The sequence below is a fragment of the Diospyros lotus genome, chromosome 14, assembly GCF_014633365.1.
Source record: "Diospyros lotus cultivar Yz01 chromosome 14, ASM1463336v1, whole genome shotgun sequence".
Classification (NCBI taxonomy): Eukaryota; Viridiplantae; Streptophyta; class Magnoliopsida; order Ericales; family Ebenaceae; genus Diospyros; species Diospyros lotus.
Genome location: NC_068351.1, coordinates 15448059 through 15462888, shown reverse-complemented (window position 1 = coordinate 15462888; position 14830 = coordinate 15448059).

Genomic DNA, 14830 nt, shown 5'->3' with positions numbered 1-14830 from the left:
TCATGTTTTTTCTTCATGTTTCTTATACTTGTTGAGCTTTGTGACTCACTTTATACTCTCCATCATTCCATGCAAAGGTAAAGAAATAGCTAGCGAGGAGTCAAGCAGGAAGGATGGGTAGAAATATGTGTGCGCGAGTCTACTCTCACATCAAAGGTCTTGGGAGATGTTGTTGGTGATTGTTTAGAATGTATTTTGTATTATGTAGCTTGAATGGAAATGTGCATGTAACCTCTAAGGTTTTTTATTTTGGTTTTGAGTTTTGTGGGGGATATAAGATGTATGTTTGTATGTGGCTGGTTCTTGACCCTTTCATGATCTGTAGCGCTCTCTCTTCTAAGTTACCCCGGGAATAGGGTAGCTTAGGGGAGTGGGTGTTACAGTGAACTCGGATATGAGAAGTTGGATATTCGGATATGTAAAACCCTATTCGGATATGAGGGGTCATGCATTCAGATATGCTAAGTCTTATCCGGATATGTGAGAGAAGAATAGGAAAGCTTGTTCAGATAGCTTAAGGGGTATCCGGATATGCCAAGATGAGTATCCAGATATGGGGGCATGTATTTGGATATGTAAGGCAAAGAAGGAAGAGATGTATTTGGATATGCCCAAAGAAAATGAGAGACCATCCGGATACCCTAGGGGTGTATTCAAATATCTCTCACAAAAGAAGAAAGATAGCATTCGAATAGCCTAGAAGCATCCAAATATTAGCCACGTGTCTGGTCTTCCCGTATTTCTTCCTCTTACAGACTTTCGTGGTGGCCAAGTAAAGAGGTAATGAGGTGAAGTGCTAGGGTATGGGAAAATCTGAGAGGGTTAGTAAAGCTAATGATCACATAAATTAATTAGAGAGATGGTGTGATGGTGAAGATGTAGTCCTGAGGAGGCTCTGGTGATTATAAATAAGAGAGGGAGTCTCAGCCAGAGAGAGAAATCGGAAGAAAAAGCCTCGGTAGTGGTTGGACCTTAGAGGAAGATCAGAGGAGGTTCGAGGAAGAATAAGGCACTGCCAATAGCAGGGAATAGGAAGAAATGAGGGAAGGAAAGTCGAAGAAGATCGTTGCCAGCGAAGCTTAAGGCAAGCTCTCTACCCTCTCTTTTTTATGTTTAAGAATTACAGGATCCTTAAGGTCTATTTTCATTTTCTTGAGCATGTTGCAACTGCTGCGTTCTCGTTATGTAAAAGAATAGTGAGTGAAATTGAAGGTATTTTTATTTAAATTTTTAGTCGTAACCTCCGAAAGCGCGGGTTGTGGCATTCTGTATAGGCTATGGTGCCAAGATGTTGTAAAACTTTTATATTGTGACTTCCGCTGATAATGTCTAAATTTGGAATTATGATGTTGAATTATATTGTTTTATATCATCTTTGTAATAATCTTCTTTTGGATATCCTATGCTAGCGAGTATATCCAAGAGTAGGGATGGCAATTGCAACCAAAACCCTAGGGAACTGAACCGAAATCGAACCGGTTAACAGGGTTAATAATCATTTGACTGGGTAATGATTTGGTTTGGGGAAAAATTGAACACTATTTCAATGGTATGGTTTGGTTATGGTTTTCACTAAAACCAAACCAAAACCTGAACTGAAATCGAACCGATGTGTGGGTAATCGAACCGAATATATATATAATATATATTAGAAGGGCGGCTGGGAAACCTAGCCCACTTGCCTATAAACTCACCCCAGCCCAACCCACTTGTAAACCCTTCTCTTCTCCTTCCTCTCTCGACCTCACTCTCACTCTCTCTCACCCTCGCTGCCTCTCGCTCTCTACCTCCTCTCTCTTGCTCGTCCAATCACGCTCGCGCTTGCTCTCTACTCTTGTAGTCTTGCTCTCACTAGCACTCTCTTTCTCTCACTAGGGCTCGGCCCCTCTTGCTCGCGCTCGCCCTCGCTTGCCCTCCGTCCCTCGCTGCCTTTTCTCTTACTCTTGCGAGACCCCTCTCGCTCTCATCAGCCCTTGCTGCCTTTTCTCTTGCTCTCGCTCGCCCTCGCTGGCTCTCTTGCTCTCTCTAGGGCTCGGTCCCTCTTGCTCTCGCTCGCCCTCGCTCTTTGCCTCTCTTACTCGCACTCGCCCTCCAGCCCTCCCTGCCTCTCTACTCTTACTCTCGCTCGACCCCTGTTGTTTTCCTTTTTATGTGTTAAAATGGCATGCTTTTTGGCCTTCCCTGTTGATGATTAATTGGTTTTCTTAATTGAGAAATTTATGACATATTATGGAAACAGCTTCACATTCTTGCTCTTCTTCCTGCCACTCTTTCCATTTCTTTTCTAGTTTCAGATGAAAGTTTTTATTTCTGGTCCATTCTAGATGTTTGAAGTAGGTGTAGTTATTAATGCTCTACTTTCAATCATTTCTTGTGAATGGATGTTGGTTGCATGGTCAATGTTAAGCTAGTAGCCCACGTATAACATAGTTAGTTGTTAAAGCTTGGCGAAGTTGGCGTTGCTCCTATTAGTATTTGGTAGCTTATTGTTAATAGTTTTACTTGGTAATCAATGTGACATGGAGATTGGAGCCTAGCATAAATGATCCTTTCTACATAAGAGAAAAACGGTGGGGGGTCTAAAACAGGTATGATAACCCAAGTTGTTTCGAGCTGCCCTCAGTACTGATTCATAGTACTTGGGTCTTGTTCATATAAATACTACTATGCATTCTGTGTACTTGATTCTTGTTCTAATGTTCTTCATTTTTCTTTCCATGTATTATAAATCGAAGATTGATGTTCTACGTCTAGTCTTCATCCATCTTTTCCACAATGGTGATTTTGAGATCTTTGTTCTTTCATATTTCTTGTGGAAGCAGTCATGAATTAGCTGTAAAAAGAAACCATTTATATTTGTTTTTGTTCTCTCTTAGTATGAAGGGACTAAGGGCACTTTGTTTGGAACCATCATTAATCCCTTAGTTGAATTTGGCTTCATGTGGTTTCATTCATGCAGTAATACAGTAATAGAGCTGAATAACACTCAAACTCACTCACAATTTCTGGTTTGTAAGATGATGTGTTTAACTAAACACCATATTCTCATATCTTCCTCTCTTATCTCTCCCCTTCTTTTTTCTTGTTTTAGCTGGATCTTATTTCTTCCTTTCCACTCCCTTTGCAAATATGTTAGAACATCTTGTATATGTGAGAGTGAAAACGGGTATATCTTTTATATTTTAGGACACTTAACTTACAAAATATTTTGGAGTTATCAAATTTTTTTATGAATGCTATTTGCAAGAGTTTGTCTTTGTTTGTTGGTATGGATCAAACTAAAAAAACCATGGTTAAAACCGAAACCAAATGGTTTGGTTATGGTTTTTAATTTTTAAAACCAATGGGTTAATGGTTTGGTTTGGTTTTAGTATTTTAAGTTTGGTTTGGTTATGGTTTTAGCAAAAACCGAAACCAAACCGAACCATTGCCAACCCTATCCGAGAGTGGGCCCTTACAATTACCCTATATGAGAAAACACTTACATAATATTAACAAAATTTTGACAAAGTTTTGACATAACCAGAACATCCCCAAGAAAATCAATTACCCTGTATAAGAAAAACACTTCTAATCATACTCGATATAAGTGATTCACACTTTATCTACATCTCCCAATTCAAATCAAATCATCACAAACAACCCACAAAGCAACTTGTTACAAATAATAAAAAACAATATGTAACACATTCACACTTCTAACCAAACTACCTTGAATTTATACATACAAGTAAGATAATAGAATGTGTAAACAAGAAAACAAAGAGGCAACTCGATGATATAAGATGACACTGCTAGTGTCCACAAAACGATAGAATAATAGAATTACAACTAGTGGGAACAATAGCTTAAACAATGAAAACAAACATATTATGTCAAAAGTAACAAAATATAAAAAATATTACAAGGACTCAATCACAAAATTATAGTGATAACGAAGCCTTACCTAGTCCAATTCTTCATCTTCAGAGTCTAACTTGGACTTAACTTCTAGTTAATCTTCTAACTCAACTTCTACATTGTCAATGTTGATGAATGAACCATTTGGATCATTCAAGGACCCAAATTCTCAGTTTGCTCAAATTTCAATTAAACGAACATTGTTGACATCCTCTTGGAATGACGGTACACGTGGTTCAGGCACTTCTACAACTAACTTAGCTTTGACTTTGCAAACAGCCCATCAATCACTCTTGTTATGTTTTAAGCTTGGATATGTTGTGTAATACACCAGAGTTTTTTGCGCCACTAGAATAAATGGTTCATACCTATTAAATCTCCTTTTGTGTTCATTTCTATAAGATTATACTATTTGTGAACCTTCATACCAATATTTGGGGTAGGATTAAACCATTCGCACTTGAATAATATGGTTCTTTTAATTGGTAATGCACGGTACTCCAACTGCAAAACCTTTATCAACCTATCATAGTAATCACTTTCACTCCCACTGTAATTGAAGCGCCTTATGCATACTCTGCTATTCATACTAGCTTTATTGGAACCATATCCTTTCGTATGAAATTTGTATTTGTTTAGAAGCTACCTGTGGTATGACTTTATAGTTCTCAATGAACCTTTTGCAAGGTCCTTTATAAACTGGTTTGAGATGTTCACTAGATCGTGTGCCTATTATGTAATTATCTATTAAGTGGTCCTATTTATCTGATAATCACTTTTTAAACAATTAAAGATTAATCTCCTAATATTTATCCACTAGCTAAGGAGTGATAACTGCTTTCAAATTAAATTTAAACTAACTTGATGGGGTTAGTCTTGAAAAAAGATAAACATGTGTTCAGTCTATAAATAGATGGGTTTCTCTATTGAAAAAAATACAAAAAGTTATTTGGGTCCCCAATCAAGAGCAAATCTAAGGGCATACACCATCAATGTGCAATTGGCTCATTGATCAAAAGCATCCATTTAGTTGCAGTGGTTTTTTACATACAAATAATGGCTAGAGGTCAATATGTGTCTTTTTTGTATATTTCTTACAGTTTTTATCAAAGCCATGTTGTATCTCTACCTTATTTGTTGTTGTAATTTTTACATTGTATGTCTTGTTGTATATTATTTATGAATCTTTGATTCTAAACATGTATTAGAGAGATGGGCATCTTATACTGAAATTTTTTTGTAAACCCAGTCTCGAAAAAAATAAATCAATTTATGCATATATTCTTACGCGTATGTAATCTTACACATATGTATTCCTTAAGCATATGTATTTCTCAAGGGAATTATATATTTATAATTGTTAGAATTTGCAGTTACTATGGGATAAGTTCCTTAGTGATAAAATAAGTGGTTGGAATTTGAATTTGATTCAAATTCCTCCACATTTGTGTTTTAACAGAATGATGGGATAAGTGATTGGAATTTGAATTTGATTCAAATTCCTACACGTTTGAATTTTAAAGAGATATGCTTGTACATATCTATATCTATGTGATATCTATATATAGGCATAGAACAGAAAGAAAAATACACAATAATCAAAATCAGTTTCTGGTTATTCATACGCCATCTCTAGCATCACCATTCCAAGCCTTAGACGAACAAGCGGTGGACAAAAGAAAGCTTTTATAGTTTTCTTCCGCAAAGGTCGTTAGACAAATCAGTGTTTTGATTATTCTACTACGACTCAAGTATATTTACATACCATATGCAATTTTTATTAAAGTTCTACAGTGGTATCAGAGTTTTATTTATTTGTCTACACCATTGTGATTGACCACACATAGCCATGGTTTTAGTAACCCGTGATTTTTTTCTGTGTAAAATTATTTTTGGTTTGTTTGTTTTCTTCATTTCAGCTATAGCTGAGGCAGTCCGTGGCAACCGTGTTCGTCATGGCCAATGGGCTTGCTGAGCGTGGGGTGGCAGTGACCATCAGTGTTTAACGGTCACTGCCATGGCTATTCTTCACCAATCGCCTGCGGCCGCCATGACCAGCCATTGTTTTTTCTTCTCCATTACTGTGCTGATCTGATGTCGTCTTTATCGCATCATTTCAGTATGAATGGGTGATTGTGTATGTCGAAGCTTGTAGGTAGAAAGGCGTGAGCATGGGCATCATTGCTATTAGCCTTTGGCGACTACGTCACTAGCGACCATGATTTAATCTATTCACCATGGCCATGGACCTTTACTTTCGGTTTGCCATGACCAATTGCCTTCAGCCATCATGGTTTCTCTTTGCGTGTTTGTTGTGTCTATCATGTCCATCGCGGCGACATCGACTGAAGCTGTGACCACATAGTCGAAAATCCACCATGGTTATGGGTATAGCTTAAAGTCGCCATTGGTCGTTAGGGTTCTCTGTTCGTCGTTGATCAATTAGCCTTCACCATCATTGTCGATCGATTGGGCTCCCTAAAATGCAATCGTCTTCTTCATCTTGGCTAATCGATAGCTTTAGTCTTCGGGTATGGCTAGTGACCGACGGTGGTCGTTGCGTGCCATCGATCAATCAATGCACTTCACTAACGTCGGCGATGACAACGCAAAGGCAAGGCAAAACCCTAAGTGATGAAGGGCGAAGAAGATGGGTTGACCCACTAGATTGGATCTAGATTAGGTTAACCCAATCCATTAAGAGATCCATGAATAGATCTGGATCAGCAGATCCATGAGAGGATTTGGAGGAGCAGATCCACGGCCTATTGGGCACGGATCTAACTCATTTATCTGATCCAGATTCGCGACCCAATAAAGTTTTTTTATTAAAAAATATAAAAAATTCTTTCTTTTCCATATTTCTTTTTAGCATATCCAATTCTAGAATACTAATTTTTTATATTAGTGATGTTGTTTTCATGACATTTATTATGAAAATATTTATATTGAAAATAAATATGATGTGGCATATTTTGCTCAATAGGAAATTATCTTGTTAATTATCTGTTTTCTACAAATATTGAATTTTATTTGCTCATTGATAATTAATGTGTACCAAGTTCTGGTTTAGTACCAATATTGGGTCTTATGTGGGTCCTTAGGTACTGTATGGATTTTGTGGATCGATTCCACAAAAGCAATTGAATCAAAGCATTTTTAGTTGTGCATCATGGGTGATGACTTTGAAACTCAGCAATCTGTTGATCTCTAAATGCATAGCTAAATGTTTGATTTAATTGTTTGTTTTGAACATGTGCACTAAATGTCTTTTATTGTCCCTCATTCAATGATCATGGCCACCAGTTCAGTTGCTAGAAACTTAACCAGGATAGAAAAGTTAGATGGGTCCAACTACTCCACATGGGAGAAGCAGATTCAGTATTTGCTTCAGATGGAAAAAGTATGGGACGCTTTAGAGACTTCCCATCCCATGCCACAAGGGGAAAATGTTTCCTTGGTGACACAGCAAGCCTATGAGAAATAGCTCGAGAGGGATCGTCATGCTCGCCTTACAATGCTTGTTAACATGCGAAGTGACCTCATGGGCCAGTTTGAGCCTTACCAGACTGCCGTGGAAATGTGGCAGAAGCTGAAGATCACCTTTGGTCAAACATCTACAACAAAATATTTGTGCTTTATAGTTAAAATTTCAACAGTATGTCAAGGACCCGAGGCATAGCATGGTTGAGCATCCGAGAGTGATGGCTTCACTCATTAGAGATGTTCAAAATGCGGGAGTAGCGCTTAGTGATGAGCAACAACTCCTAGGGGTGATTAAATCCTTGCCTGGCCCTGAGTGATCCTAGATGAAGCTCTTGATGACATATAGTGAAAATATTAAAAAGTTTGATGATATTTCACATCACTTGTAGCTTAAGGCGGAGCGCATCAAAATGAACCAAGCGGCAGCTTTTGTGGCCAAGGATGAGAGGCATAAAGGCTTCAAGCCCAAACGCAAAAGACAAGGATTGAGGGCATCAGGCCCTACACCTAAGATTGGATAGGGAAAGAAGGCCAAGAGGGGGACGCGTGGAAAGATAGACTTATCCAAACTGAAATGCTAAAATTGTAAGAAAAAAGGTTACTTCGCTCAGGATTACCCAGAGCGAAGAATGTGTATTCCTCTTCTATTTCTCCCTTGCTTTATGTTTGTTTTCATGCATTAGTTGCATACTCACATCCTAAGTGGATTGTGGATACAAGAGTAACGTGACACATAAGTATTGAGAAAGAAGGGTTTGTGGATTACCACCAGGTGCTAGCGAGGACACAATACGTCACGCTTGGAAATGGCACACAAGAAGAAGTTCTTGGAGTTGGTTCATTCCAGTTCAAGATGAGGAATGGCAAAAGTCTACTCCTGAAGGATGTTATGTATGCTCCTAGAGTCCAATATAATCTTTTATTAGTAGCATGTTTATTAGGACGAGGATATTCTTTTCTTTTTCATAGGTACTAGTGTGAACATCTATTTAAATGATACATTTTTTTATTGTGGTTTCTTAGTCGATGGTTTTTTCAAACTAAATTTGGATCATGTTTATGATAATCATTTCATTCCTTTAGTTTCTTCTACTTCTATCATGAATGTTGATTGTGATTTATGGCACAAAAGGCTTAGCCATGTGGGCCAATATAGGATGGCGAGGTTGGTGAGAGAAGGTCAATTGGGATCTCTCAATAAAGTGAGACTCACTATGTGTGAGCCTTGCTTAATTAGCTGGCAAGGCCAAGAGGAAACCTTTTGGTAAGCCTTCTCATGCATCTTGCCCTCTAGAGTTAGTACACTTCGACATATGTGGTCCTATGAATGTGAGTGCACATCATGGTGCATCATACCTCATTACCTTCATAAGCAATTATTCATGTTTTGGTTAGGTGTACCTGATTTCTCACAAGTCAAAAACTTTAGATTGCTTTAGACGTTTTGTGCATGAGGTTGAGAATCAGATGGAGAAGAGCTTAAAAACTCTTCGAACTGATTAGTTCAGAAGTCTATAAGGAAAAAGGTATAGTTCGACACCTGACAATTCCTGGACTCCACAACAAAATAGTGTTGCAGAACACTGGAATAGGACTTTGTTGGAAATTGTTAGATCGATGTTGGCCCAGGCAAATCTCCCAATTAGTTTCTGGGGAGATGCGTTGTTAACTGCAGCCTACATTCTTAATCGTGTTCCAAACAAGTTCGTGCCTTCTACCCCTTATAAGTTATGGACTACTAGAAGTCCAAACTAGGAACACTTGCAGCCTTAGGGATTAGATGGATATGTTCATAGTACATCCCACAAGTACGGTAAACTTGGACCAAGAGCCAGCAAAAAGGTATTCAGTCGATATCCTGCAGGCTCAAAAGGATACATCATGTATGGAGAACATCCTGATAGGGGTTTGACTAAGGTAGAGTCTCGGGATGTAGAATTTCTTGAGGATGAGTTCCCAAGAATTGGTGAGGTTGATGAGGACTCCAAATTGTATGAGTTACAAGAGAAAGTGCCTTTAGTCAATGGGAGGATTCCTACAATTAGTGGGAGTGAACCCATAGACAGTACTTTCGATGATGTTGAGGGAAGGGCGCTTATGTGTGCCATGTCGGATAACACTAAGCCAATTTCCTATGGAGAAGTCTTGACCTCCCCAAACCGAGATCAATGGTTGATCGCTATGAAAGAAGAGATGGACTCCATGGATAAGAACATGGTATGGAAGCTTGTCGATCTTCCACCAAATAGAAAGGCGATTGGTAACAAGTGGGTCTTGAAAGTCAAACACTGAGTTAATGGAGGGTGTAGATTTCTTAAAGACATTTTCTTCTATAGTGAGATTTAACTCTATTCGCATGATTCTAGCCATCATTGCTCATTTAAATCTTGAGCTACACCAGATGGATGTCAAGATAGCATTTCTTAATGGAGAACTAGATGAGGAAATATACATGGATTAACCCATCAGTTTTGTTACTGAAGGGCAAAAGGGCAAAGTGTGTCATCTCAAACAATTCATATATATAGTCTCAAGCAATTGTCTAGACAATGATATCTATGGTTCCATAAAGCCATCACCTCCATTGGTTTGACCATGATGGAGGAAGACCATTGTGTGTATGTCTAACGATGGGTTCTTGATTTTGTCTTTATATGTAGATGACATCCTATTGGCTTGAAACAAATTGGAGATGATCAATGCCATTAAGGAATGACTATCATCTGTCTTTGAGATGAAAGATCTAGGGGAAACGAGTTATATCCTCAGAGTTAAGATCTTGAGGGATCGCTCAAGGAAGCTTTTGAATCTATCTCAAAAGACTTATCTACATAAGATCCTTAAATGGTTTCATATGGATAACTCAAAGCCTGTTGATACTCTAGTTGATAAGGGTTGTACTTTGAGTCTTAGTCAGTGCCCTAAAATAGAGGAACAAAAGAAACAAATGGAAAAGAAACCATACACTAGTGTTGTTGGGAGTCTCATGTACCTAATGAAGTGCACTCGTCCTGATATCTCCTTCACCTTTGGGCTAGCAAGTAGATACCAAAGCAATCCATGTGAGAAACACTGAAAAGTTGTCACGAGAATCATGAGGTATCTACATGGTACTTATATTATGTCCTGAACTTCCAAGGTGGAGATATGAAAATGTGTGGTTACACTGATGTTGATTTTGGCAAAGATATAAATGATAGTGTCTCCATGTCAGCATATTTTTTCACTCTTGGCTTAGTGCGTTCCTACAAGAGCTCCGAGTAACAACTCAGTCTGGTGAACTTGTCGAGATTCATATCGACAACATGGTTGTAATGTACTTTTCACTAAATTCCATGATAGAGGAAAGCACAAAAGAAAGAGATATCACTACATTAGAGGAGTAGTCAAGGATAAGGAAGTGATCTTGAATTATATTCCTAGTGTTGAAATGTTGGCTAACCCATTGGCAAAGCCACTTAGTAGGAATTTGTTGTAATCCCATGTAAGGTACATGGGACTACGTAGAATTTGAATTCCACATTTGATCACTATTTACGACATTCATACTGTTTTATACTAATGGATATTTGTTATCTTCTTTTTATTTTCATGATATGACATTATGTTGTTGAGATGGAAAACATTGAAATAGTTGCACATGTTTGTGAATGTCACCATGATTGGATCGGTTCTCTCACTCGGACGATCGCCCTAACACATGTGTGATGTGTAGGATGAGACAGCTTACTCTTAGATTTATGTGGTCAGCGTAAGTGCCTTCATACATGAGGGGTATTCAAGGTCATTATGGTCACCTTAGCACAACTAAGATGAGACTTATTTGAATAAGTCGAATATGGATCTATCTCAAATTCCATACTAAGCCTGAGAATACTTGGATGTTAGCACTCTTGAGTTGAGTGACTTAGGCTGGTGCCTATGTGGTGATTAGGCTGACATTTGTACGATGTTTTGAGTGTGACATTCTCAATTAGTGGGTGCTCCATTGTAGCATGCATGTCATATAGCATATGCTTGTACGACCGCTATAGGGAAGTGACAAAATTGTTCTCTCTTTGTCACTATGTGGGACCCTATTTACATATGTTTTGTGGAACCCCTACCTGGATACCCCAACCAAGCTGAAGAACCCGAGCAAGAGCCCCAGAAGAAAAAAGAAAAGAGGAACCACCCTGACCTGCCATGCATACTCAACTAGGATCACTTGTATTCATATAGAAGAAATAGAAACGGAAGCATAACTCACATCCTAGGCATGCAAACAAAAGATAACTAGCCCACAGGGTTACATGGTATATACATATACACATACAAAACCATGCCAAGCACTCAAAAGTCGACAACCATGGTACAACACCACAAGATACACATCAAAATAAGATCTGTTAGGACTGCCATGTACACCACCTATCAGGATAGCTCAAGGACTGTTAGCCTCGCCCCCACACTCAGCTTTACCCTTACCTAGAATGAAGAGAGGCAAGAGAGAGCCACAAGACTCAGCAAGCATATAAGAAAGGAAAAGCTAACCAGAGTATGGAAGCTAAATTGTAAACCGCACCCCATGTGCAACAACCATACATCACATGCCCATGAATCACATGACAGATATATAAAAACGTCGCATAATAAAATATGCACATATTGGTACTTGGGGCCCTCATAAGACACACGACACCCAAGTCCCTATCACAAACATGCCACTGCCCTGAAAGGAAATATGAGTAACTCATCGATCCAAAGCTCCCTCAGGCCGGCACTACCGAAACCAAAAATGGCACTCTAAACATGTCAGTAACCTCAACACAGAATAATCGTCCAAAAAATCTCAGCACACTATGTCAAGACCCGCTCCCGAATTTTCCTGCTAGCATAGGAAGTTCGAGAGAAGCTCCATTCAAAATGTATACAAATACAAAAATCACTCAAAAATTTCAAAAAAAAAAATTCATTTCCATATTTGCTCACTATCAATAGGAGCCATAATTCATATTACAACATTCTTTACATCATCATCTCAGGCTTACCACCTATACATTTTCAAAATAAAATGGCACTAAGACTTTAAATACAAAATGAAACCCTCTATTCATGCCCTCAAAATTACACCCATGGATCTTAAAGCCAAGACATCTCTCTACACATCTAACTGGGACTCGCCCCAAATAACTATCTTTCCCTTTCATGGAATGACAAAAGAAGCAAGAGTGAGTCACAAGGCTCAGCAAGTATATAGCAAAGAGAAGCATCAATAGATCGATATATGAAGGCATGAACAACTCAGAGCCAAAGAAAAATCACTACCCGACATCTAGACATCAATTGGATTCATGCCTTCTACACTTGACAACAACATCCTCAAAAAAATACAATTTCTTACATTTTATCAAAACACATTTTTTAAGGTGGGCCATAAGGCTCAGTAAGTGTATAGAAACAATGGAAAATTGATACGACCGGACGTCCCCTGAACATCATGCATATCATGTTGTATATGAAAACACACGCCAGTCTCATATACATAAACAACACACAATCCATGCCATGTGGTTATATAACACAATACCCAAACATAGCATAAATGCATAGATGCACACATAGGGTCCTTAGGGCCCACATAAAATGCAGACACTGGCACCCAGGAACCGGTATACAAACCTGCTAGCAGCCAAGAGCAGGCTACCAAGTCAATCACATGAGGCCAAGGCTCTCATACCACATCCATAGATATCATATCCATCACCATCGTTATCATGTGCCACAGCATTCACAATCTCATCAAGGTTACAACCTACTGTGGGTCTCAAACCCCTCATTCTTACGCATCACAAGATATAATTGTTGTGGGACTTAAACCCTCCAATCTTACGCATCACAATCACAACCAATTTCCACCACTACTACCACCATGCAATGCAGCACATAAGAAATGCAATGGCTCTTGCAGCATTAACATGATGGCAAGGCCCCCATAAGCCAAGCACCAGGTCATGCTACGCCCATGTAGGAATTCACACACACGATTTCTCTAATGCATATGCCCGCCTAACATACACAAGTCAGCACTCACAGGCTAATAGTGTCATGCCAATGTAACGCTCCCAACACATACAATGCATAACTCCCCCCCCCCCCCCCAAATGAATGCAACCCATGACCCAACATCATAATGCGAAGCAATATAGTAACACAATGCAATGCAATGCAACCACAAGCAAAGTTATAACAAGTAACATTCACACACCCTCAATTTCTTCCCATTAAAGTTCTTGGCTAGTTCACAGAATTCAACCTTTAAATAGGTTCCACCACATCAATTAAGTGAAATTATTTGATAATATTGATAACTGGGTCAAGGTGGAAGTATTCGATTCTAGAATTTACGATTGAACTAATTTTGAGGAATGAGAAAGCTATAAATAAAGCATACATTTTAAAGGAATCCCACAGGCTCAATAGTTGCCCAAATGGCTCAAATCCTATACCAAATCAAATTTTATCAAGTTAGAGTTGCAAAAAAAAAATGGATCTTAATTCCGATATCGGGACAAAAAGTTATGGTCTAAAGAGTATAAGGTGCCCAGTTTGAAAAAAAATGATTAGCCGACTAATGGAAGGATTAGTCGACTAGGGAAATGCTTAGTCAATTTTAGCTTAGTCAACTGATCAAATTGCTCAGTCAACTAGGCCGAGGGCTAGAAAAAAAATTTGAGAAAACTGGCCTCTGTTGAGTCGACTAAACCCTAAGATTAGTCAACTCAACGCACACATAAAGCACAAAATGGACCCAAAACACCTCAAAACGACCACTACTAGCTTCCTAACCCACAAATGTCATTCATTGACTAAAAAATGAGGTGAAAAGCCCCAACGAAACCAACAAGACCCAACAAAAGTTTTGACATGACATATGGTTCGAAGGAAAAATAAAGAAAATATACAACCGATACCGAAAATAATTTTTAACAATAAGGGGATGAGGAACCATGAAGTATTTCGACGCTACAATGGAAAGAATGAAAGCTTCCATAAAATGTAATAAAAGTGCAAGGAGAACTTACCTTTGATGATGCTTGGAAGAAGAAGAAGCTTGCCCCTCTCAAAATCTGGAAATCTTCCCTCTTGAAGCTTCAATTTAAGAAGATGAAGAAAATAATAGAAGAATGAGGAGAAGGAACACCCAGGAAACCAAAAAGAGAAGAAGAAGAAGATGAATGAAGAAGAGATAAGAGAGCATGGAGAGAAAAATGGGGAGAAGTGGGTTGCCAACCAACCCCTTGAGAATTTACCATTTTGCCCTTAACTTTTTCCACACACACATAGCATATAAGCCCTCTTTGGACATTTCATATTTTCTTATTTCTTTCTCATTTTCTTTATCAAACCAATTATGAAATTTCCCTTTTTGCCCTCACATTTTTCATAAAGCATGCCTATTTTT